At 37.0% G+C, this 23,571-nt stretch overlaps 1 protein-coding gene and 1 pseudogene across 4 annotated transcripts in view; one reads left to right on the plus strand and one right to left on the minus strand.

Moving 5' to 3' along the window:
- Positions 1 to 23,571, minus strand: part of ANKS1B (ankyrin repeat and sterile alpha motif domain containing 1B) — a 1,160,119-nt gene that overhangs the window by 776,443 nt on the left and 360,105 nt on the right. The gene's annotated exons all lie outside the window — the stretch shown is intronic.
- On the plus strand, positions 1,383 to 21,969 carry LOC133248618 (DDB1- and CUL4-associated factor 13-like; annotated as a pseudogene).

The raw sequence follows: 23,571 nt of genomic DNA on the forward strand, positions 1-23,571 counted from the left end.
AAGAATTGGTGCTTTTGAACTGTGGTGTTGGAGAAGACTCTTGAGAGTCCCTTGGACTGCAAAGAGATCTAACTAGTTCATCCTAAAGGAAATCAGTCCTGAATATTCATTGGAAGGACTAATGCTGAAGCTGAAACTCCAATACTTTGGCCACCTGATGTGAAGAACTGACTCATTTGAAAAGACCCTGATGCTGGGAAAGACTGAAGGTGGGAGGAAAAGGGGATGACAGAGGATGAGATTGTTGGATGGCATCACTGACTCAATGGACATGAGTTTGAGTAAACTCTGGGAGTTGGTGATGGACAGGGAGGCCTGGCGTGCTGCAGTCCGTGGGGTCACAAAGAGTTGGACACGACTGAGCAACTGAACTGAACTGAACAGCCCTCCCAGTGTTACTATGATCCCCATTCAGAAACTAAGGCTTGGAATTATTAGCTGTCCAATATTAACTAACATCTGGTTAATGGAAGTTTTAGGGCTACAACCTAGGTCTTATATCAGTAACTATAGTGTTCGTACTATTGCATCACAGATAAAAGGACTATGACAAGATCTTTATTGCCAGAACTAAAGGAAAGAGGAAACTGCTCATTGTTAGGTTATGCCTAACCCTGCCACCTCTTAGCCTTTGCAAGCTATTTCCTTACTGTGGGAAGTTTGGATTTTGCTATACAGGTTTATTGCCAAAGCACTCTTTATGGTAAATCCTGGAAATGGACCAAAGAGATTTAAAGAATTGAGGTCCAACAGTTGGTGACTCACTTTTCAAGGTTCCATTGTACCCAGCCTAGCAGAATTTGGCTCCAGTTTAGTTAGCAGCTTTTGCTTTTTTCTTGATATTTTGCCTCTATCTTTATTCAAATGCCTGGTTCCTGAATCCCAGACTTATTTCTGAGCTTGAATTTTTATAATGGTAGCATGCCTAAGACTGTGTTCTCTGCCTTGGTCTTTGCTAGCCCTTTTCTGAGGTCTGAGGGACTACTGGTTTGTCCCAAAATTCTCAACACGTCTCTAAGGCCCTATACTGCCTAACTTCACAGTTCCTGAATGACCAGCGTTAATGGTTAGACTTACTTAGTCAGTTTTACTGTACCTGTTATAGTTAGTTGTGTAATGCGTGGACCAAATAGTGCTTCTTTTAAAATATATATACTGAGAGCACCAAGTAAGTTAATATTACGCTTCCCCAAGAAAAATAAACAATAGTAATATACTTTCACTTTCTGTTTGCACTGTGTTCCTATAAAAGTTGAAGATCATGAGGGGTGGGCTCAGTCTAACAAGTCAAAGTTTATTGGTGATTAAATATGAAGTCCTATAGTTTAGTAAAGAAATGAGTTTTAAAAATTCAGGATGTGGGTATATAGATTAGCAATACCATGAAAAAAGAAACAGGAGTTACAGCTGAAAGTGTGAGTCAGAGTGTAATGTATCAGCTAAAGACATAATGTGACACTGGCTGATTTAATACAAGAATGATATTTAAACTAGAGACTATGACAGTCCTCCCTTCTTCTGTGCTAATTAGAATTGGGAATAATCTGGTTTAGGAATTTTGTAAAAGACAGGCTAACTGTATGATATTAACCATCCTTTGTAAAGGAGTGAAGATGAAAGTGAAAGTCACTCAGTTGTGTCTGACTCTTTGCCACCCCATGGATTACACAGTTGACGGAATTCTCCAGGCCAGAATACAGGAGTGGCTAGCCTTTCCCTTCTCCAGGCAATCTTCCCAACCCAGGGATCAAACCCAGGTCTCCTGCATTGTGGGCAGATTCTTTATCAGCTAAGCCACAAGGGAAGCCCAAGAATACTGGAGTGGTTAGCCTATCCCTTCTCTAGGGGATCTTCCCAATCCAGGAACCCAACCGGGGTCTCCTGCATTGCAGGTGATTCTTTACCAACTGAGCTCTGAGGGAAGTTCTTGCAAAGGAGGACAAGATTTTATTCATCAAAAGGGCTGAAGGATACTTGGCCTCTGACTTATGAAAAACCTTAGCAATGATCATGGATCCACGTATGGGCATAGTCATTTCTTAATAATATCAATGATGTAGGTTTTTTTTTTTAAATCAGAAATAAAGTGATCTAGAGGCTTTTCTAGACAATTTTGACAAGATACCTCTTGAACTTACCTCCTAAATACAGCTCTTTCTTAAGCACATATGGGAAAGCGAAGCAGCTTAACCAGCACTGCAGCAAACCACACCTGGCACACTCAGCTTGGTGCAGGGGCTGACGTTTGAGGAGATACAAAGACCACAGGAACTACTTTCTCTGCACATGGATAAGGAAAGTGCTGAGTATCAAACTCATGTAATATGGGGAAAGATTAAAGGAGAAAAGATAGGAAAAACACATTTCACAAGTACTTGAAAAACAGAAGAATCACTATAATTGTCAGAAAGAGTGCAGATAGAGAGATGGTAACAAGGAGACAGGTTTCAGCTCAAGGTGAGCATTCGCTTGGCAAGTAGCAGGTTGTCTACCACTGACTTTAAATTTAGCCTGATTGATACAGGCATCTCTTGAGAACAGAAGATGGTGGTTTGACTTAGACAAGTTTGAAGACTTTAGTAAATAAGACAATGGAAATAGAAGTACTATGCTGGTACTATGATACAAGATACCTGCATGTATTCACTGCTTCCTGAATTATTTTTCTCATAAAGGGAAAAATAATACTAATGCAAGGGAGTGTGGTATTATAGCTCTTTCAAAGTTAGAGATGACTCACAATTCTAAATGACTCAAAGTAGGTGAAAGCTATTGGATACAGTTTTACTGCTCTGATGTGTCCTGCAGTATCAAGAGAAGTATCCCCTACAGACTTACAGTGACTTTACAATGAGGAAGATAACAACATAAATACACAATAATAAGAAAATAAGAGACTTTGAGTGGGAGAAGAGGATGAAGACATTGTAAGACAATAATGTCCTAACTTTCCCAAAACCTGTGAATATATTACGTCCCATGCAAAAGGAGCTTTCTTAAGAATCTTGAGATGGAGAGATCATCGTGGATTATCCAAGTGGCCCAGTATCACAACGCTCGTTATATGTGAAAGAGGGAAGGAGAGTTGGTGTTGGATTGATGCAATGTAAAAGACTTGACTGGCCATTGCTGGTTTTCAAGGTATAAAGGCAGCCGTGAGCCAAGGAATGAGCACAGCTCATAGAAGATAGTCTGGTAAGAAAACAGATTCTCCTCTAGAGTCTCCAGAAGGGAATGCAGCCCTATCAAAACCTGGGATTTAGCCCAGAGGGACATTCTTTAGACTTCCAGAAATGCAAATATTAATAATAAGGCTCTAGAACTTCCCTGGTGGCTCAGACGGTAAAGCGTCTGCCTATAATGCACGAGACCTGGGTTCATTCCCTGGGTTGGGAAGAGCTCCTGGAGAACGAAATGGCACTCCATTCCAGTATTTTTGCCTGGAAAATCCCATGAATGGAGGAGCCTGATAGGCTACAGTCCATAGGGTCACAAAGAGTCAGACATGACTTAGTGACTTCACTTCACTTCAGTGGAAAAGAACATGCCTGCGAATGCAGGAGACATAAGAGCTGCGGGTTCAATCTCTGGGTCCAGAAGATCCCTTGGAGGAGGGCATAGCAATCCACTCCAGTATTCTTGCCTGGAGAATCCTGTGGATTCTGGCTGGCTATAGTCCATAGAGTCACGTAGCATCAGAGATGACTGAAGTGACTTAAGACACACACAATAATAAAGTTATGGTTTTTTAAGCTGCTAAACTTGTGATTACTAGTTACTGCAACAACTAAAAACTAATACAGTAACACTAGCAGAAAGTAACATACATAGAGAAGCAATAGAAATTATTAAGGACTGAGAGAGGAACATTAAAATTGGACTCCAATGGAAAAAATACATCTTTTTATGACTCAATATCTTAAAGATAGTCATTCTTTCACTCTCATTTAAATTTAATGTGAGTTTAAGTATTAAATTTAATGCAGTAGTATGGAATGGTTTCCTTCCCACATCGTTTGGATCTTGACAAATGATCCTAAAGTGCATTTAGAAAAATAAATCTCTGACAATAGTTAGGTATTAATTTGAAAAGAGAAAAATAATGGAGGGGGTGGAGATCAACATTTATCAGATATTTAAGTAAATTATAAATGGTTCTGGTATAATAATTGAAAGGCAATAAAACAGAAAAGAGAACTTAAAAGAACAAAGATTCAATGCTTGTGCAAATTTATTGTATTATGGTATTTCAAATCAGTAGTAAAACAATGGATTATATAATAATTGCCAAAAATATAACTGGCCAGTCATTTGAAAGAATTAATAAAACTGTATTAATACTCCATTCCTTAAATAAAATAAATTGCAGCTAAATATTTAAATAATAAGTAAATATACTTGCAAAATAATCTTAAAATAAGAATGTTCTTTGATCAGAAGCCATAACCAGACACATATTCAGAGGTGTAGAGAAAAAGGTTGATAAATTTGAGTACCTACAAACATGAAACTTTCATAAAGCCACTAAAATACAAAATCAAAATTAAGAAACGTAACAGAATTGGGAAAATTCTTTGATATGTGTGACAAAGATCTAATATCTTTATTATATAAAGAGAATTACAGATTGGGATTAAAGAGATCATCAACCTAAGGAGAAAAGTCAGCAAAGGATAGGTGCAATTCATGATAAATAGCTAGAAATTTCTTCTATAAAAAGCTGTTTGATCTCATTTATAATTAAATATATGCAAGTTAAAGTAACACATGATCCACCTTTCCTGATCAAATTGCTATAGCTATAACACAGTGTTAGTGAGGGTTTGGAAAAATGGGTATACTATACAGTCTTATTTGAAGTGTGAATTGATATAAATATCTTTCTGGCTAATTTATCAATTGTTCAGTTCAGTTCAGTTGCTCAGTCATGTCTTGACTCTTTGCGACCCATTAGACTGCAGCACGCCAGGCCCCCTATCCATCACCAACTTCCAGAGTTTACTCAAACTCATGTCCATTGAGTCAGTGATGCCATCTAACCATCTCATCCTCTGTCATCCCCTTCTCCTCCAGTCTTTAATCTTTCACAGCATCAGGATCTTTTCAAATGAGTCAGTTCTTCACATCAAGTGGTCAAAGTATTGGAGTTTCAGCTTCAACATCAGTCCTTCCAGAGAAAATTCAGGACTGATTTCCTTTAGGATGGACTGGTTGGATCTCCTTGCAGTCCAAGGGACTCTCAAGAGTCTTCTCCAACACCACAGTTCAAAAGTATCAATTCTTCAACACTCAGCTTTCTTTATAGTCCAACTCTCACATCCATACATGACTACTGGAAAAATCATAGCCTTGACTAGATGAGCCTTTGTTAAAGTAATGCTTCTGCTTTTTAATATGCTGTCTAGGTTGGTCATAGCTTTCCTTCCAAGGAGTAAGTGTCTTTTAATTTCATGGCTGCAGTCACCATCTGCAGCCCAAGAAAATAAAATCTCTCACTGTTTTAGAGCTCAAGAAAATAAAATCTCTTACTGTTTCCAGTGTTTCCCCATATATTTACCATGAAGTGATGGGACCAGATGCCATGATCTTAGGTTTTTGAATGTTGAGTTTTAAGTCAACTTTTTCACTCTTTTCTTTCACTTTCATCAAGAGGCTCTTTAGTTCTTTGCTTTCTGCCATAAGGGTGGTGTCATCTGCATATCTGAGGTTACTGATATTTCTCCCAGCAATCGTGATTCCAGCTTGTGCTTTATCTAGTCCAGCATTTCACATGATATACTCTGCATATAAATTAAGTAAGCAGGGTGACAATATACAGCCTTGATGTACTCCTTTCCCAATCTGGAGCCAGTCTATTGTTCCATGTCTGGTTCTAACTGTTGCTTCTTGACCTGCATACAGATTTCTCAGGAGGCAAGTAAAGTGGTCTGGTGTTCTGATCTCTTTAAGAATTTTCCACAGTTTGTTGTGATCCACCCAGTCAAAGGGTTTGACATAGTCAATAAAGCAGAAGTAGATGTTTTCCTGGAACTCTCTTGCTTTTTCCATGATCCAGCAGATGTTGGCAATTTGATCTCTGGTTCCTCTGCCTTTTCTAAAACCAGCTTGAACATCTGGAAGTTCACGGTTCATGTACTATTGAAGCCTGGCTTGGAGAATTTTGAGCATTACTTTGCTAGCGTGTGAGATGAATGCAATTGTGTGGTAGTTTGAACATTCTTTGACATTGTCTTTCTTTGGGATTGCAATGAACACTGACCCCTTCCAGTCCTGTAGTCACTGCTGAGTTTTCCAAATTTCCTATCTCATAGTGCAGTACTTTCACAGCATCATCTTTTAGGATTTGAAATAGCACAACTGGAATTCCATCACCTCCATTAGCTTTGTTCAAAGTGATGCTTCCTAAGGCCCACTTGACTTCACATTCCAGGATGTCTGGCTCTAAGTGAGTGATCACACTATCATGATTATCTGGGTCATGAAGATCTTTTTTGTATAGTTCTTCTGTGTATTCTTGCCACCTCTTCTTAACATCTTCTGCTTCTGTTAGGTCCTTGCCATTTCTGCCTTTTACTGTTCCCATCTTTGCATGAAATGTTCCCTTGGGACCTCTAATTTTCTTGAAGAGGTCTCTAGTCTTTCTATTTTCTTATTTTTCTCTATTGCTTTGCATTGATCACTGAGGAAGGCCTTCTTATAGCTCCTTGTTATTTTTTAGAAATCTGTATTCAGATGGGTATATCTTTCCTTTCCTCCTTTGCCTTTAGCTTCACTTCTTTTCTCAGATATTTATAAGGCCTCCCCAGGAAGACAAGTCAAAGCTATGATTTTTTTCCAGTAGTCACGTATGGATGTTAAAGTTGGACCATAAAGAAGGCTGAGCACCGAAGAATTAATGCTTTTGAATTGTGGTGTTAGAAAAGACTTGAGAGTCCCTTGGACTTCAAGGAAGTCAAACTACTCAATCCTAAAGGAAATCAGTTGAATATTCATTGGAAGGACTGCGGCTGAAGCTGAAGCTCTAATACTTTGGTCACTTGATGAGAAGAGCCGACTCATTAGAAAAGACCCTGATGCTGGGAAAGATTGAAGGTGGGAGGAGAAGGGGTAAACAGAGGATGAGATGGTTGGATGGCATCACTGACTCAATGGACATGAGTTTGATCAAATTCTGGGAGATGATGAAGGACAGGGAAGACTGGCATGGTGTCGTCCATGGGGTTGCAAAGAATCGGACACGACTGAGCAGCAACAACAACCATCAATCAGGAATAATGCAAGACTGCATGTTTCTCTGATAACCAACAAAAAAATGTTACAGCTTAGCTGGGAAGTTCTGATTCATCTGCTGTGTTGGCTAGACATTACACCTTCAAATTTCCATTTATTTTAGTCTTTACAAAACTGTCTTAATGGAAAAAATTTCAATTCCCTGGAAGACTGTAAAAAGGAACCTGAAACAGTTCTTTGCCCAAAAAGAAAAAAAAAATCTGTGTAAGATGGAATTATGAAGTTGCCCAGAAAATGGCAGAAGGTAACAGTGAATATGTTGTTCAATGAAATTTGTGATGAAAATGAAAAATATGTCTTTTATGTTTACTTAAAAACCAAAGTAACTTTTTGGCCAATCCAATACATACATAAAAGTATTCACAACTAGGTACAGAGAGCAAGGAGATAAACCTATTAGAAAAATAACTGAGACTTAATCAGAAGACAAAGGGCATCACCAAGTTTATAAGAACAAACTGCTAGACTGATGTTAAAGTTATAAAGTCATATGTTCAGTTTGATAGGTCTGGTAATGGTGAAGAGTCTGGGGTAACTACTATAAGTAGTTTTGGGGTCTTTATTCCTGATATTAGTGAATGTGTGACTTAAAGGGCCAAAGGCAAGGCAGTCAAAATAAGAAAATATATTACATACTGCTCCTAGGACATTCATCCAGTCACCTAGGTTCAAACTCTTGGAGACATTATTCTTTCTCCTGTTCTGTCATGCTTACTATTACCATAAAGAAGCAGTTACCAACTTTTATAAAATTTGCATTTCATAATAACTCCTAAACCCAGTATTACTTTTCTATTTTCATAATCACCAAACTAGTTCAAACTTCATCAACTCATCCTTCTGTTACTTGAATACCAGTCTCCCATCTCTAAGTCCATTCCATTTTTACACAAAGTGTTTCTACCATTTTGAATGATAAAGCATGTTTTTCAAAGTAACAATTTTTTTACAAATTCCTATAATGTAATATTAGAATTAATTTAGAAATTTAGGGAGTGTAATAAATAACATTTTCATCCTCTGCCCAAATTACAGATAGGAGTCTAGAGGTTGACAAATCTTTTCTGCAAAGGGCCAGAGAATAAATATTTTAGGTTTTCAGGCCATATCATTTCTGTTGTAACCACTCAAAGCTGCTGTTGTAGCAATAAAGAGACACACACATGTAAAGATGTAAACAGAGGAGCCTCGCCAGATTTGGCCTGCGTGGGTCAGATTTGGCTCAGAGCCTGCAGTTAGCCAAACCATGGATTAAAAACTCAGGCAAATGGATTAAAATGTCAACACTGGTGAGTAACAGAGCAGATACTAGAGAACATGGCTTAGGTACCAAGCAATATAGGCTTTTTACTAGTACATCACAGAATTAGACAGACTTAGCCTCAGGTCTCCCAAGCCTGGACAGATAGGATCCTTACTACTAAGCTCAACTACACATATTCTTTGCAGATGAGAAGATCAAAAAGACAATTAGTGATACACGCTCAGTTCCTGTTCCCAAATTTACATATCATATTAACTCTCTTGAGGAATGAGTAGGAGCAGAGAGAAACCCAATTAAACTGATCAGTGTCTCTCCACATGAAAAAATGAAGCACATAAAAAGAATCCTGCATTCTCTGCCCAACTCCAGTAGATAAGTTATACTTTTAGAATTTGTTGTCTGAAACAAATACATGAGCAAAAAGTGACAATAAATTTCTACTTTATTAGTCATAGCAAAACATATACATTTGAAAATGATAAAAATGGATATGGATATGTAGGACCCATGATTTATATAATCTACAAACAAGCTTCTCAGGTGGCGCTAGTGGTAAAGAATCCACCTGTCAATGCAGGAGACTAAGAGATATGAGTTCAATCCCTGGGTCAGGAAGATCCCCTGGAGAAGGGCATGGCAACCCACTCCAGTATTCTTGCCTGGAAAATCCCCATGGACAGAGGACTCTGGGGGGCTACAGTCCAGAGGGTCGCAAAGAGTTGGACATGACTGAAGCAACTTAGCCAGCCTGTCAGTCACAGACAAGCTTTGTGCCTGTATGAAATTGCAGGCACTTTATAGTACGTCCACAGAGTGGTCAAGTTTGCGATCTATAGCTTCATGTTGTTGTTTAGTCACTAAGTCACGTCTGACTCTTTGAGACCCCTTGGACTGTAGCCCACCAGGCTCCTCTGTCCATGGGATTTTCCAGGCAAGAATACTAGAGTGAGTTGCCATTTCCTTCTCCAGGGAATCTTCCTGACCCAGAGATCGAACCCACATCTCCTGCTTTGGCAGGCAGTTGCTTTACCACTAAGCCACCAAGGAAACCCCCTATAGCTTCATATCATCCCTAAAAATAGGTGTTATAGCTCCAGACTGTAGCCTTATTAGAGGACAACAGTAATCATCCAGTAAATATTTGTTGAATAAAAATATGAATTTTATAATAGCTGTTTTACTTCCTAAGGATTCTAATGCCTCCCCAAGGATACCCTTCTGTTGGAAGCATGGAGTCTTAACCACTGGATCACCAGGGAAGTCTCTGTAATTTAATGTTTTGAAAAATCTGGAAGAACATAAACACTGATGAATAACATAATTATTTAAAATATTGTTGAAGAAGACTATGGTACAAGGGCAACATGAGAATATGTACTACTATCTCCCTTATTAGATGTACATACAGAAGTGAACAACTCAATGAAAAACGTTTGTAGGTTAGGGAAGAGTTCAGAAATCTGACTTTGATCCCACACAGGAATTGACATTTCTCAATTACAGAGATTAAAGCAATCATCTCATTGATAGTCATTTCATTTTTATTGCCTTTTTCTCCTCAAGAGCTATGGGAAAATAAAAAAGGAAAATCATTTGAAAAACAATAATGAATGCACATGCTGACCAAAAAAGAAAAGCATTGTGTTCTAAGAAATGAGAAATTTGAACCCAAGACTCTTTCACTTATAAAAGATACATTATTAAAACATTCTATTAATACACATTCAAGACTGTGAACCTATCATTTCTACACACAGTAATTAAATCTCAATTTTTTTGTACTAACAAAACAGTAGATTTTTTACATCTGCTTTGCCAGAGAATTACATGTTAAAAAAGTAAGTTAACACAATAAACATCTTGGAATATCTTTAGAATTTAAAAAACAAAAAACTTTCCTTTTCTTCTCTTTTTTCTAAATTAATGTGATTTAGGAAGCCTCGTAATACTATTTAGCTTTTGATGGTATTAGACCCTGTTTTTAAAATACAACACAACTATTAATTTACTTTTTATGATCACATGCCTGGTACAAGAAGTTTAAGAAGAAACTGTTAGTTAAATAAGATGTCAAAATAAAAATTTGCCACACATCTGCTTTTTCATCATCCTCATTAACATTACTCTACCATCATCTTTACAAAGCAGAGCAGAAATATTTATATCTTTTAAAACTCATTTATTCCCTTCTTTCACAGATTCAGTCTACCACCAAATCCTATGACTGATCTACCCTTGTGTTTCTATGTCAATAGCTGCCATGTTAAGACATATTAAGACATGCCTTGGCATCACACATGTACATTCTTGGCACTGCCACTAAACTCATCTCCTTTCTTGTACAGCTTCACTTCTTTTCACTCTACATAAAATCATTAAAATAATCTTCAAACATCATTATTCTCACATTACTCATGGTCAATGAACTCAAGTACCTTCCAAATAGTTTTACTCAGAATAAAACTTTTTAGTTTAGCCTTTAGCTTACCCATCTTATCTACTTTATTTCACCTATCAGTAAACTCCTTGCCAGTACTCTGCTTTATCTGAGTTTATCTGCTTATTGGTTCAACTTAACATTAAACTTAAACATGACTCAATCTTTGGCTCTTCTAAAGGCCAGGAAGAAGCACTTCTAGAAGAAATAAATGTCTCTTAAAAGCAAAAAGAATATTCATAAAAAATGTTAAAAATAAATTTTCAGAGAAATCTGGAAATTAACCAAAATGTACAGCAATTTGTGTAGAATTTAATCCACATTTGAAGGAAAAAATTAATCTACATATCCAAAACATTCAACAAACTTCATGAAAGATAAACTTAAAGAGATCTACACATAGACACATAGTCAAAGTATGAATAACAAAGACAGACTCATAAGACATCAACTAGAGAAAAATGACTCATCTTGTAGAAGGGATCCACAGTAAGATTAATAGCTAACTTTTCAGAAATCATGGAGTCCAGAGGCAATGAGTTGAAACACTCAAAATGCTGGAAGAAAAAAAAATGTCAACCAAGAATTCTATATTCGGCAAAACTATACTTCAGAAAATCAAGATAAATTAAGACATTTCCAGATAAACAAAAATTTAGAGAAGTGTAGTAGCTGTGTCTTAAAAAAAAAAAAAGGAAAGAAATGTGTCCATGTATGTGCTAGGTCACTTCAGTCATGTCCAACTCTTTGTGACCCCAGGGACTATATAGCACACCAGGCTCCTCTATCCCTGGGATTCTCCAGTCAAGAATACTGAAGTGAGTTGGCATGCTCTCCTCCAGGAGATCTCCCCAACTCAGGAATTGAACCTACATCTCTTATGTCTCCTGTATTGGCAGAATACTAAAAGACTTTCAACCCAAAATAGAAGAACACTACAGAGTAACTCAAGTCCACATGAAGAAATAAAGAGCATAGGTAAAGTAGCTACTTAGGTAAATATGAAACAAAATATGAATGTATTTTTATTTTTAACTCTTTTCACCTCATATTTGATTTAAAAACAACTGCATAAAACAATAATTATAAATGTGGGTTGATTGTTTATAATGTAAAAATATGTAATGAAATGTAGAGTTGTATGAAAATAACGCAAAAGGGTATAAGAAATGAAATGATACTGAAGCGAAGTTTTCAAAAACTATTGAGATTATGTTGGTATTCATTCAAAATAGATTGTTTTAAGTCATGAATGTGAAGTCAAGTGGGCCTTACAAAGCATCACTACAAACAAAGTTAGTGGAGGTGATGGAATTCCAGTTGAACTATTTCAAATCCTAAAAGTGGATGCTGTGAAAGTGCTACACTCAATATGTCAGCAAATTTGGAAAACTCAGCAGTGGCCACAGGACTGGAAAAGGTCAGTTTTCATTCCAATCCCAAAGAAAGGCAGTGCCAAAAAATGCGCAAATGACTGCACAATTTCATTCCTCTCACATGCTAGTAAAGTAATGTTCAAAATTCTCCAAGCCAGGCTTCAACAATACATGAACCGTGAACTTCCAGATGTTCAAGCTGGTTTTAGAAAAGGCAGAGGAACCAGAGATCAAATTGTCGACATCCCATGGATCATCGAGAAAGCAAGAGAGTTCCAGAAAAACATCTATTTCTCCTTTATTGACTATGCCAAAGCCTTTGACTGTGTGGATCACAATAAACTGGAAAATTCTGAAAAAGATGGGAATATCAGACCACCTGACCTGACTCTTGAGAAATCTGTATGCAGGTCAGGAAGCAACAGTTAGAACTGGACATGGAACAACAGACTGGTTCCAAATAGGAAAAGGAGTATGTCAAGGCTGTATATTGTCATCCTGCTTATTTAATTTATATGCAGACTACATCATGAGAAACACTGGGTTGAAGGAAGCACAAGCTAGAATCAAGATTGCTGGGAGAAATATCAATAACCTCAGATATGCAGATGACACCACTCTTATGGCAGAAAGTGAAGAAGAACTAAAGAGCCTCTTGGTGAAAGTGAAAGAGGAGAGTGAAAAAGTTGGCTTAAAACTCAACATTCAGAAAACTAAGATCATGGTATCCAGTCCCATCATCATGGTAAATAGATGGGAAAACAATGGAAACAGTGGCTGACTTTATTTTGGGGGATTCCAAAATCACTGCAGATGGTGACTGCAGCCATGAAATTAAAAGACGCTTACTCCTTGGAAGATGGCGGAGGAATAGGACAGGGAGAACACTTTCTCCCCCACAAATTCATTAAAAGAACATTTAAATGCCAAGTAAATTCCACAAAACAACTTCTGAATGCTGGCAGAGGACATCAGGCACCCAGAAAAGCAACCCATTTTCTTCGAAAGGAGTGGAGAAACTTTTCATCTTTAACCTAGATGTTTTATCAATGGTGCTGTATAGAAGGAGAAGTTTTGAGACCACTGTAAAAATAAGACCAATAACTGGAAGCGGGAGGCTTAAGCCCAAATCCTGACTCCAGGGAACATTAATTGACAGGAGCTCATCAAATGCCTCCACACCTACACTGAAACCAAGCACCACACGAGGGCCAAAAAGTTCCAGGGCAAGACATACCAAGCAAATTCTCCAGCAACACAGGAACACAGCCCTAAGCTCCAAGATACAGGCTGCCCAAAGTCACCCCAAAACCATAGACATCTCATAACTCATTACTGGACACTTCATTGCACTCCAGAGAGAAGAAATACAGCTCCACCCACCAGAACACTGACACAAGCTTCCCTAACCAAGAAACCTTGACAAGCCACCTGTACAAACCCACACACAGTGAGGAAACGCCACAATAAAGAGAACTCCACAAACTTCCAGAATACAGAAAGGACACCCCAAACTCAGCAATTTAAACAAGATGAAGAGACAGAGGAATACCCAGCAGGTAAAGGAACAGGATAAATGCCCACCAAACCAAACCAAAGAGGAAGAGATAGGGAATCTACCTAATAAAGAATTCCAAATAATGATAGTGAAATTGATTCAAAAATCTTGAAATCAAAATGGAATCACAGATAAATAGCCTGGAGACAAGGATTGAGAAGATGCAAGAAAGGTTTAACAAGGACCTAGAAGAAATAAAAAAGAGTCAATATATAATGAATAATGCAATAAATGCGATCAAAAGCACTCTGGAGGCAACAAATAGTAGAATAACAGAGGCAGAAGATAGGATTAGTGAATTAGAGGATAGAATGGTAGAAATAAATGAATAAGAGAGGAAAAAGGAAAAATGAATTAAAAGAAAAGAGGACAATCTCAGAGATCTCCAGGACAATATTAATCGCTACAACATTCAAATCATAGGGGTCCAAGAAGAAGAAGACAAAAAGAAAGACCATGAGAAAATACTTGAGGAGATAATAGTTGAAAATTTCCCTAAAATGGGGAAGGAAATAATCACTCAAGTCCAAGAAACCTAGAGAGTCCCAAACAGGATAAACCCAAGGTGAAACATCCCAAGACACGTATTAATCAAATTAACAAAGATCAAACACAAAGAACAAATATTAAAAGCAGCAAGGGAAAAACAACAAATAACACACAAGGGAATTCCCATAAGGATAACAGCTGATCTTTCAATAGAAACTCTCCAAGCCAGAAGGGAATGGCAAGACGTACTTAAAGTGATGAAAGAAAATAACCTACAGCCCAGATTATTGTATCCAGCAAGGATCTCATTCAAATATGAAGGAGAAATCAAAAGCTTTTCAGACAAGCAAAACCTGAGAGAATTCAGCACCACCAAACCAGCTCTCCAACAAATACTAAAGGATATTCTCTAGACAGGAAACACAAAAATGGTGTATAAATTCAAACCCAAAACAATAAAGTAAATGGCAACGGGATCATACTTATCAATAATTACCTTAAACATAAATGGGTTGAATGCCCCAACCAAAAGACAAAGACTGGCTGAATGGATACAAAAACAAGACCCCTACATATGTTGTCTACAAGAGACCCATCTCAAAACAGGGGACACATACAGACTGAAAGTGAAGAGCTGGAAAAAGATTTTCCATGCAAATAGGGACCAAAAGAAAGTAGGAGTAGCAATACTCATATCAGATAAAATAGGCTTCAAAATAAAGGCTGTGAAAAGAGACAAAGAAGGTCACTACATAATGATCAAAGGATCAATCCAAGAAGAAGATACAACAATTATAAATATAAATGCACCCAACATGGGAGCACCGCAATATGTAAGACAAATACTAACAAGTATGAAAGGAGAAATTAACAATAACACAATAATAGTGGGAGACTTTAATACCCCACTCACACCTATGGATAGATCAACTAAACAGAAAATTAACAAGGAAACACAAACTTTAAATGATACAATAGACCAGTTAGACCTAATTGATATCTATAGGACATTTCATCCCAAAACAATGAATTTCACCTTTTTCTCAAGCGCACAAGGAACCTTCTCCAGGATAGATCACATCCTGGGCCATATATCTAGCCTTGGTAAATTTAGAAAAATGTAAATCATCCCAAGCATCTTTTCTGACCACAATGGAGTAAGATTACATGTCAATTACAGGAGAAAAACTATTAAAAATGCCAACATATGGAGTCTGAACAACATGCTGCTGAATAACCAACAAATCACAGAAGAAATCAAAAAAGAATCAAAATTTGCATTGAAACTAATGAAAATGAAAACACAACAACCCAAAACCTGTGGGACACTGTAAAAGCAGTCCTAAGGGGAAAGTTCATAGCAATACAGGCATACCTCAAGAAACAAGAAAAAAGTCAAATAAATAACCTAACTCTACACCTAAAGCAACTAGAAAAGGAAGAAGTGAAGAACCCCAGGGTTAGTAGAAGGAAAGAAATCTTAAAAACTAGGGCAGAAATAAATGCAAAAGAAACAAAAGAGACCATAGCAAAAATCAACAAAACCAAAAGCTGGTTCTTTGAAAGGATAAATAAAATTGACAAACCATTAGCCAGACTCATCAAGAAACAAAGGGAGAAAAATCAAATCAATAAAATTAGAAATGAAAATGGAGAGATCACAACAGACAACACAGAAATACAAAGGACCATAAGAGACTACTATCAGCAATTATATGCCAATAAAATGGACAACGTGGAAGAAATGGACAAATTCTTAGAAAAGTACAACCTTCCAAAACTGGACCAGGAAGAAATAGAAAATCTTAACAGACTCATCACAAGCATGGAAATTGAAACTGTAATCAGAAATCTTCCAGCAAACAAAAGCCCATGTCCAGACGGCTTCACAGCTGAATTCTACCAAAAATTTAGAGAAGAGCTAACACCTATCCTACTCAAACTCTTCCATAAAATTGCAGAGGAAGGTAAACTTCCAAACTCATTTTATGAGGCCACCATCACCCCAATACCAAAACCTGACAAAGATGCCACAAAAAAAGACAACTACAGGCCAATATCACTGATGAACATAGATGCAAAAATCCTTAATAAAATTCTAGCAATCAAATTCAACAACACATTAAAAAGATCATACACAATGACCAAATGGGCTTTATCCCAGGGATGCAAGGATTCTTCAATATCTGCAAATCAATCAATGTAATACACCACATTAACAAACTGAATAATAAAAACCATATGATTATCTCAATAGATGCAGAGAAAGCCTTTGACAAAATTCAACATCCATTTATGATAAGAACTCTCCAGAAAGCAGGAATAGAAGGAACATACCTCAACATCATAAAAGCTATATATGACAAACCCACAGCAAACATTATCCTCAATGGTGAAAAATTGAAAGCATTTCCTCTAAAGTCAGGAACAAGACAAGGGTGCCCACTTTCACCATAACTATTCAACATAGTTTTGGAAGTTTTGGCCACAGCACTCAGAGCAGAAAAAGAAATAAAAGGAATCCAAATTGGAAAAGAATAAGTAAAACTCTCACTATTTGTAGATGACATGAACCTCTACATAGAAAACCCTAAAGACTCCACCAGAAAATTACTAGAACTAATCAATGACTATAGTAAAGTTGCAGGATATAAAATCAACACACAGAAATCCCTTGCATTCCTATACATTAATAATGAGAAAATAGAAAGAGAAATTAAGGAAACAACTCCATTCACCATTGCAACGAAAAAAATAAAATACTTAGGAATATATCTACCTAAAGAAACTAAAGACCTATATATAGAAAACTATAAAACACTGGTGAAAGAAATCAAAGAGGACACTAATAGATGGAGAAATATACCATGTTCATGGATTGGAAGAATCAATATAGTGAAAATGAGTATACTATCCAAAGCAATTTATATATTCAATGCAATCCCTATCAAGCTACCAACGGTATTCTTCACAGAGCTAGAACAAATAATTTCACAATTTGTATGGAAATACAAAAAACCTCGAATAGCTAAAGCTATCTTGAGAAAGAAGAATGGAACTGGAGGAATCAACCTGCCTGAGTTCAGGCTCTACTACAAAGCCACAGTTATCAAGACAGTATGGTACTGGCACAAAGACAGAAATATAGATCAATGGAACAAAATAGAAAGCCCAGAGATAAATCCACGCACATATTGACACCTTACTTTGACAAAGGAGGCAAGAATATACAATGGATTAAAGACAATATCTTTAACAAGTGGTGCTTGGAAAACTGGTCAACCACTTGTAAAAGAATGAAACTAAACCACTTTCTAACACCATACACAAAAATAAACTCAAAATGGATCAAAGATCTAAACGTAAGACCAGAAACTATAAAACTCCTAGAGGAGAACATAGGCAGAACACTCTCCGACATACCTCACAGCAGGATCCTCTATGACCCACCTCCCAGAATATCAGAAATAAAAGCAAAAATAAACAAATGGGACCTAATTAAACTTAAAAGCTTCTGCACAACAAAGGAAACTATAAGCAAGGTGAAAAGACAGCCTTCAGAATGGGAGAAAATAATAGCAAATGAAGTAACAGACAAACAACTAATCTCAAAAATATACAAGCAACTCCTAGAGCTCAACTCCAGAAAAATAAACGACCCAATCAAAAAATGGGCCAAAGAACTAAATAGACATTTCTCCAAAGAAGACATACAGATGGCTAACAAACACATGAAAAGATGCTCAACATCACTCATTATCAGAGAAATGCAAATCAAAACCACTATGAGGTACCATTTCACACCAGTCAGAATGGCTGTGATCCAAAAGTCTACAAGCAATAAATGCTGGAGAGGGTGTGGAGAAAAGGGAACCCTCTTACACTGTTGGTGGGAATGCAAACTAGTCCAGCCACTATGGAGAACAGTGTGGAGATTCCTTAAAAAACTGGAAATAGAACTGCCCTATGATCCAGCAATCCCACTGCTGGGCATACACACTGAGGAAACCAGAAGGGAAAGAGACACGTGTACCCCAATGTTCATTGCAGCACTGTTTATAATAGCCAGGATATGGAAGCAACCTAGATGTCCATCAGCAGATGAGTGGATAAGAAAGCTTGGTACATATACACAATGGAGTATTACTCAGCCATTAAAAAGAATACATTTGAATCAGTTCTAATGTGGATGAAACTGGAGCCTATTATACAGAGTGAAGTAAGCCAGAAAGAAAAACACCAATACAGTATACTAACGCATATATATGGAATTTAGAAAGATGGTAACAATAACCCTGAATACGAGACAGCAAAAGAGACACTGATGTACAGAACAGCCTTTGGGACTCTGTGGGAGAGGGAGAGGGTGGGATGATTTGGGAGAATGGCATTGAAATATGTATAATATCATATATGAAAAGAGTCGCCAGTCCAGGTTCGATGCATGATACTGGATGCTTGGGGCTGGTGTACTGGGACGACCCAGAGGGATGGTATGGGGAGGGAGGAGGGAGGAGGGTTCAGGATGGGGAACACATGTATACCTGTGGCAGATTCATTTTGATATAAGCAAACCAATACAATATTGTAAAGTTAAATAAAATAAAATTTTAAAAAATAAAATTAAAAACAACTTTTAAAAAAATAAATAAAAAATAAATGAAAATAAAAGACGCTTACTCCTTGGAAGGAAAGTTAAGACCAACCTAGACAGCATATTAAAAAGCAGAGACATTACTTTGTCAACAAAGGTCCATCCAGTCAAGGCTATGGTTTTTCCAGTAGTCATATATGGATGTGAGAGTAGGAGTATAAAGAAAGCTGAGCACCAAAGAATTGATGATTTTGAACTATCGTGTTGGAGAAGACTCTTGAGAGTCCCTTGGACTGCAAGGAGATCCAACCAGTTCATTCTAAAGGAGATCAGTCCTGGGTGTTCATTGCAAGGACTGATGGATGTTGAAGCTGAAACTCCAATACTCTGGCCACCTGATGTGTAGAGCTGACTCATTTGAAAAGACCATGATGCTGGGAAAGATTGAGGGCAGGAGGAGAAGGGGACGACAGAGGATGAGATGGTTGGATGGCATCATCGACTCAATGGACATGAGTTTGGGTAGGCTCCGGGAGTTGGTGATGGACAGGCAGGCCTGGTGTGCTGCAGTTCATGGGATCACAAAGAGTCAGACAGAACTGAGTGACTGAACTGAACTGATTAATTATAATGACCCAATAAGAAAATAGCAACAATAACAAAAATAATGCAAGGAGCTCCGAGGGAATTAAAATAGTAAACTAGAAAATATATCTTTAACACAAAGGATAGGTGTAAATGAGAAAAAGAAAGAGAAGAGAAAGTATATAATACACAGAAAACAAATAATAAAATGCTTCCATTTTATTAAGGAGATTAAGTCCTACTTTATTGGTAATTATATTAATTGTAAGTGTACACAACACTCCAAACCAAAGGCAATGATTGGCAGGATAGTTTTTGTTTGTTTGTTTTTTAATAATCCAGTTACATAGCATCTACAAGAGGCATGCTTTATCTTCCAGGGCACTAGTAGATTTAACGTAAAAAGATAGAAAAGGATATACCATAAGAACAATAACCCAAAGAAAAAGAAAGTGACTATGCTAACACTGAACAAAAGAAGCTTTAAGACAGAAATTGTTACTAGAGATTTAAAATAGAACATTTTATATATTTATAAAGCTAAACGGGTCAATCCATTAGGAGAACAAAACATATAAACACACATGCACTTAAGAGAATCCTAAAACACATGAGACAAAAACCGACAGAATTGAAGGGGAAAATACACAATTCAACAATAACAATCAGTGCGTTGAATATTCCACTTTTAATAATGAATAGAACAATTAGGCAGAAGATCAAGCAGCAAAAAGAAGACTTGAACAGCACCATAAGTCAGCTGGATCTAACAGCCATCTAGCTATAGGGCATTCCACCAAATGCACAGTATTCTTATGTGAACATGGAACATTCTCCAGAAAAAACTTCATGTTAGACCACAAAATAAGTACAAATAAATTTGAAAGAAATGAAGTCATACAAAATATATTCTCTGACCACAAAATAATAAAATTAGAAATTAATAAAAGAAGGAACTTGGGAGAAGTGGCATGTGTTGATGGATGAGGCCATGGCAACGGGACCTAGAGATAAAAGCTAATGAGATTCAGGGAGAATTAGAAGCAAGATAAAAGTAAAGATTCTGAGCATGAACCCAGACAACTACATCTGTGAAACCAAGTTGGACTTACAGAGAGTACCAAGAAACCACGAGCCTACTTTACATCATTTTGAGGTCCCACAGGAATATGTAAGAGCTTTAAATGCTACCAAACTGGAACGGGTATTTGCAAAACCATTCCTCGCTTCCCTGGATGGTCACTGAGATAGAGTCAGTTGCTGGGCAAAGCATCCAGAGAGTCTGGCTAATGTCCTTTCTGGGGCATGTGATGGAGATAGGTTAAAATTTGGAACTTCACTAAATGAAAATATATTCGTACAATACAAGCACATAAAGGTCTTTTTGTACAAGGAATACGTACTCACTTTTGTGGGACTTTGTTTTTATACTGTTGATGATGACAAAACTGCCAAGCAATGGAAAATGGATGGACCAAGCTATGGAGAAGAGGAGGAACCATTGCCTACAATATTAGGAAAGAGCATATACAAGAATTGATCATCACTGGAAAAAAAGCTGTTTTGCCACATGTGGACAGCAAATAGACCCTTGGGATGAACAAAGAACCAATCCTATATGTTCAATGACTTGAGGATTTGACAGTATAAGCAGTGTTAAATTTAACCCAATTGAGACATTTCTCTTGGGAAGTTGTTCTTCTGACAGGAATATAGCACTGTATGATATGAGGCAAGCTACTCGTCTGAAAAATGTCATCTTAGATATGAGAACAAATACAACTTGCTGGAACCCTGTGGAAGCTTTAGTTTTTACTGCAGCAAAGATTACCACTTATATACTTTTTATGCATGCACTGCACATTCTTATAATGGTACATATGCATCATGTGTCTGCAGTACTTGATGTGGGTTACTCATCCACTGGGAAAGAGTTTGTGTCTGCTAGTTTGACAAATCTATTCGAATCTTTCCTGTGGACAAAAGTAGAAGCAAGGAAGGCTATCACACAAAGAGAATGCAACACGTTATCTGTGTGAAATGGACTTCTGACAGCAAGTACATTATGTGTGGATCTGATGAAATTAACATTCATCCGTGGAAAGCTAATGCTTCTGAGAAGTTAGGTGCTTACATCATGAGAGAAAGCAGCCACAGATTATAACCAGAAGTTAAAGGAGAAACTTCAACATCATCCTCACATAAAACGTATCTCTCATCACCAATATCTACCAAAATCTGTCTCCAGCCAGATTCAGGAGCAGCACATCATGAAAGAAGCTCGTTGACGAACCGAATTGTATCAAACGCAGCAAGCCTGGATCTGTGCAGACTGTGTCAGACAAGAAGAAATACCTAGTGGCGGTTCTGAGATAATATTTGGTGTTCCTATTGATACTAATATATAATTATTGGTTGTGTTCTGAATTGTGAACTCTATTAATAAAAGTACTGCTGCTAGTATAGCAACCAATGTTTTAGTTACATGAGTCAAGCTTAACTGTTGCACATTTTTGCTATCTTGAAAAGCTGTCTTTAAAGGTGACCTGGTTGATAAGACTATCCAACATTTTATTCTCGATTTTTGTTTTCTTCATTGAAGAATACGGTATTTACAAACTAGCCTATTTTTTGCTGTTAGAAACTGCACATATATTAATACTTTCCCTTTGACCTGTTAATTTGGACATTCTACACTTAAATGCATATACATTTAAGACCAAACATCTCTTTTGTTACATTGAACATTACTTTGGATAATTATTGCAATGATTCTTCCTAGGATTCCATATGACACATAAAAGAATTAGATCAGAATTTTTTTCAATTGTATTTATTCTCTGTGCAGTTTTCAAAAATGCTTTTTAAAAGTCCTTCCTCAGGATGAAAAGCCTGCTATTTTATCCCTTCCTCTGCAAAACAATTTCTAGTTATTAGACAATTCTTGTAGCTCTCCTCTGGGCCATAGGTAAATTATCTGTCTCTTTGGTTATGTGGCTCCACTTATCATTGGGTAAACTTACTGGCTGAGAAAGAAGATTACTGTAATTCATAGAACTATTGATATACTCCTAAAATACTGTTAATTGCATACGACATTTTAATTACTTGATCCTTTCTTTTTGAAAGCATAAAAATATGTTCCTTTAAGGCACCCATAGGCTAGCCCTATTTCTATATCTGAAAAACCAAGAGGACCTTTGCATTTCTTTTCTATCTCCCAAGTTAAAGTGTTGTAGCACATATCTAACTTCTGAGTATAGCAAATATATTCAACATTCAACCAACATTTATTGATTCCTTTATTTCATAAGGGATAAAGCAAGCCCAGACTTTTCCTTTATTTTACTCCTTGAATTTTTCCCTTTAGGACATACGAACTCCAAAGGGAAGCAAAATACAGAAAATACTCCCTTGAATTATTCAAAAAACCACTTCAAGCCTTTCTCTCTCTGTGTTCCTTGGTGGGCACCTTATGGGGTTGGATGAGTTTTGGTTGTTCAGATGACTTACTGTTTTGAGGCAAAGGAATAAGTGGGCTATTAAAGGTTGCTTGCTGTTTGATGTCAGAACTAAACCTAAGGCGTCTATTCTTGCATCTAAGTTTGTTCTTTTGCCATTTAGCTTTTTAACTTTAAGCAAATCACCCAACCGCTAAACATTATTTTCTAAATCTTAGTGATTTAATATAATAAAACCTACATCAAAGGACTCTTTTGAGGATTATATGAGTTAACACGTGACAAAAATGCATGCTACTGTTCAGTCATTCATTCTGTTTTTTATTTTCTTTTGATATAAAATAAAAGCTCTAATCTTAAGAAGTTTTTCTGCCCAGAGAAATGACCACGATTTTATAAATGAACAACAACAGCATCAAAAACCCAGGAAGAACATGAGAACTAAAGTGAACACCCAGAAGTGCTGTGTATGATTGTGAGATGCCAAGTCCAGGAGGCATCTGGAGACTGAAATTCT

The sequence above is a fragment of the Bos javanicus genome, chromosome 5 (assembly GCF_032452875.1).
Source record: "Bos javanicus breed banteng chromosome 5, ARS-OSU_banteng_1.0, whole genome shotgun sequence".
Taxonomy (NCBI): domain Eukaryota; kingdom Metazoa; phylum Chordata; class Mammalia; order Artiodactyla; family Bovidae; genus Bos; species Bos javanicus.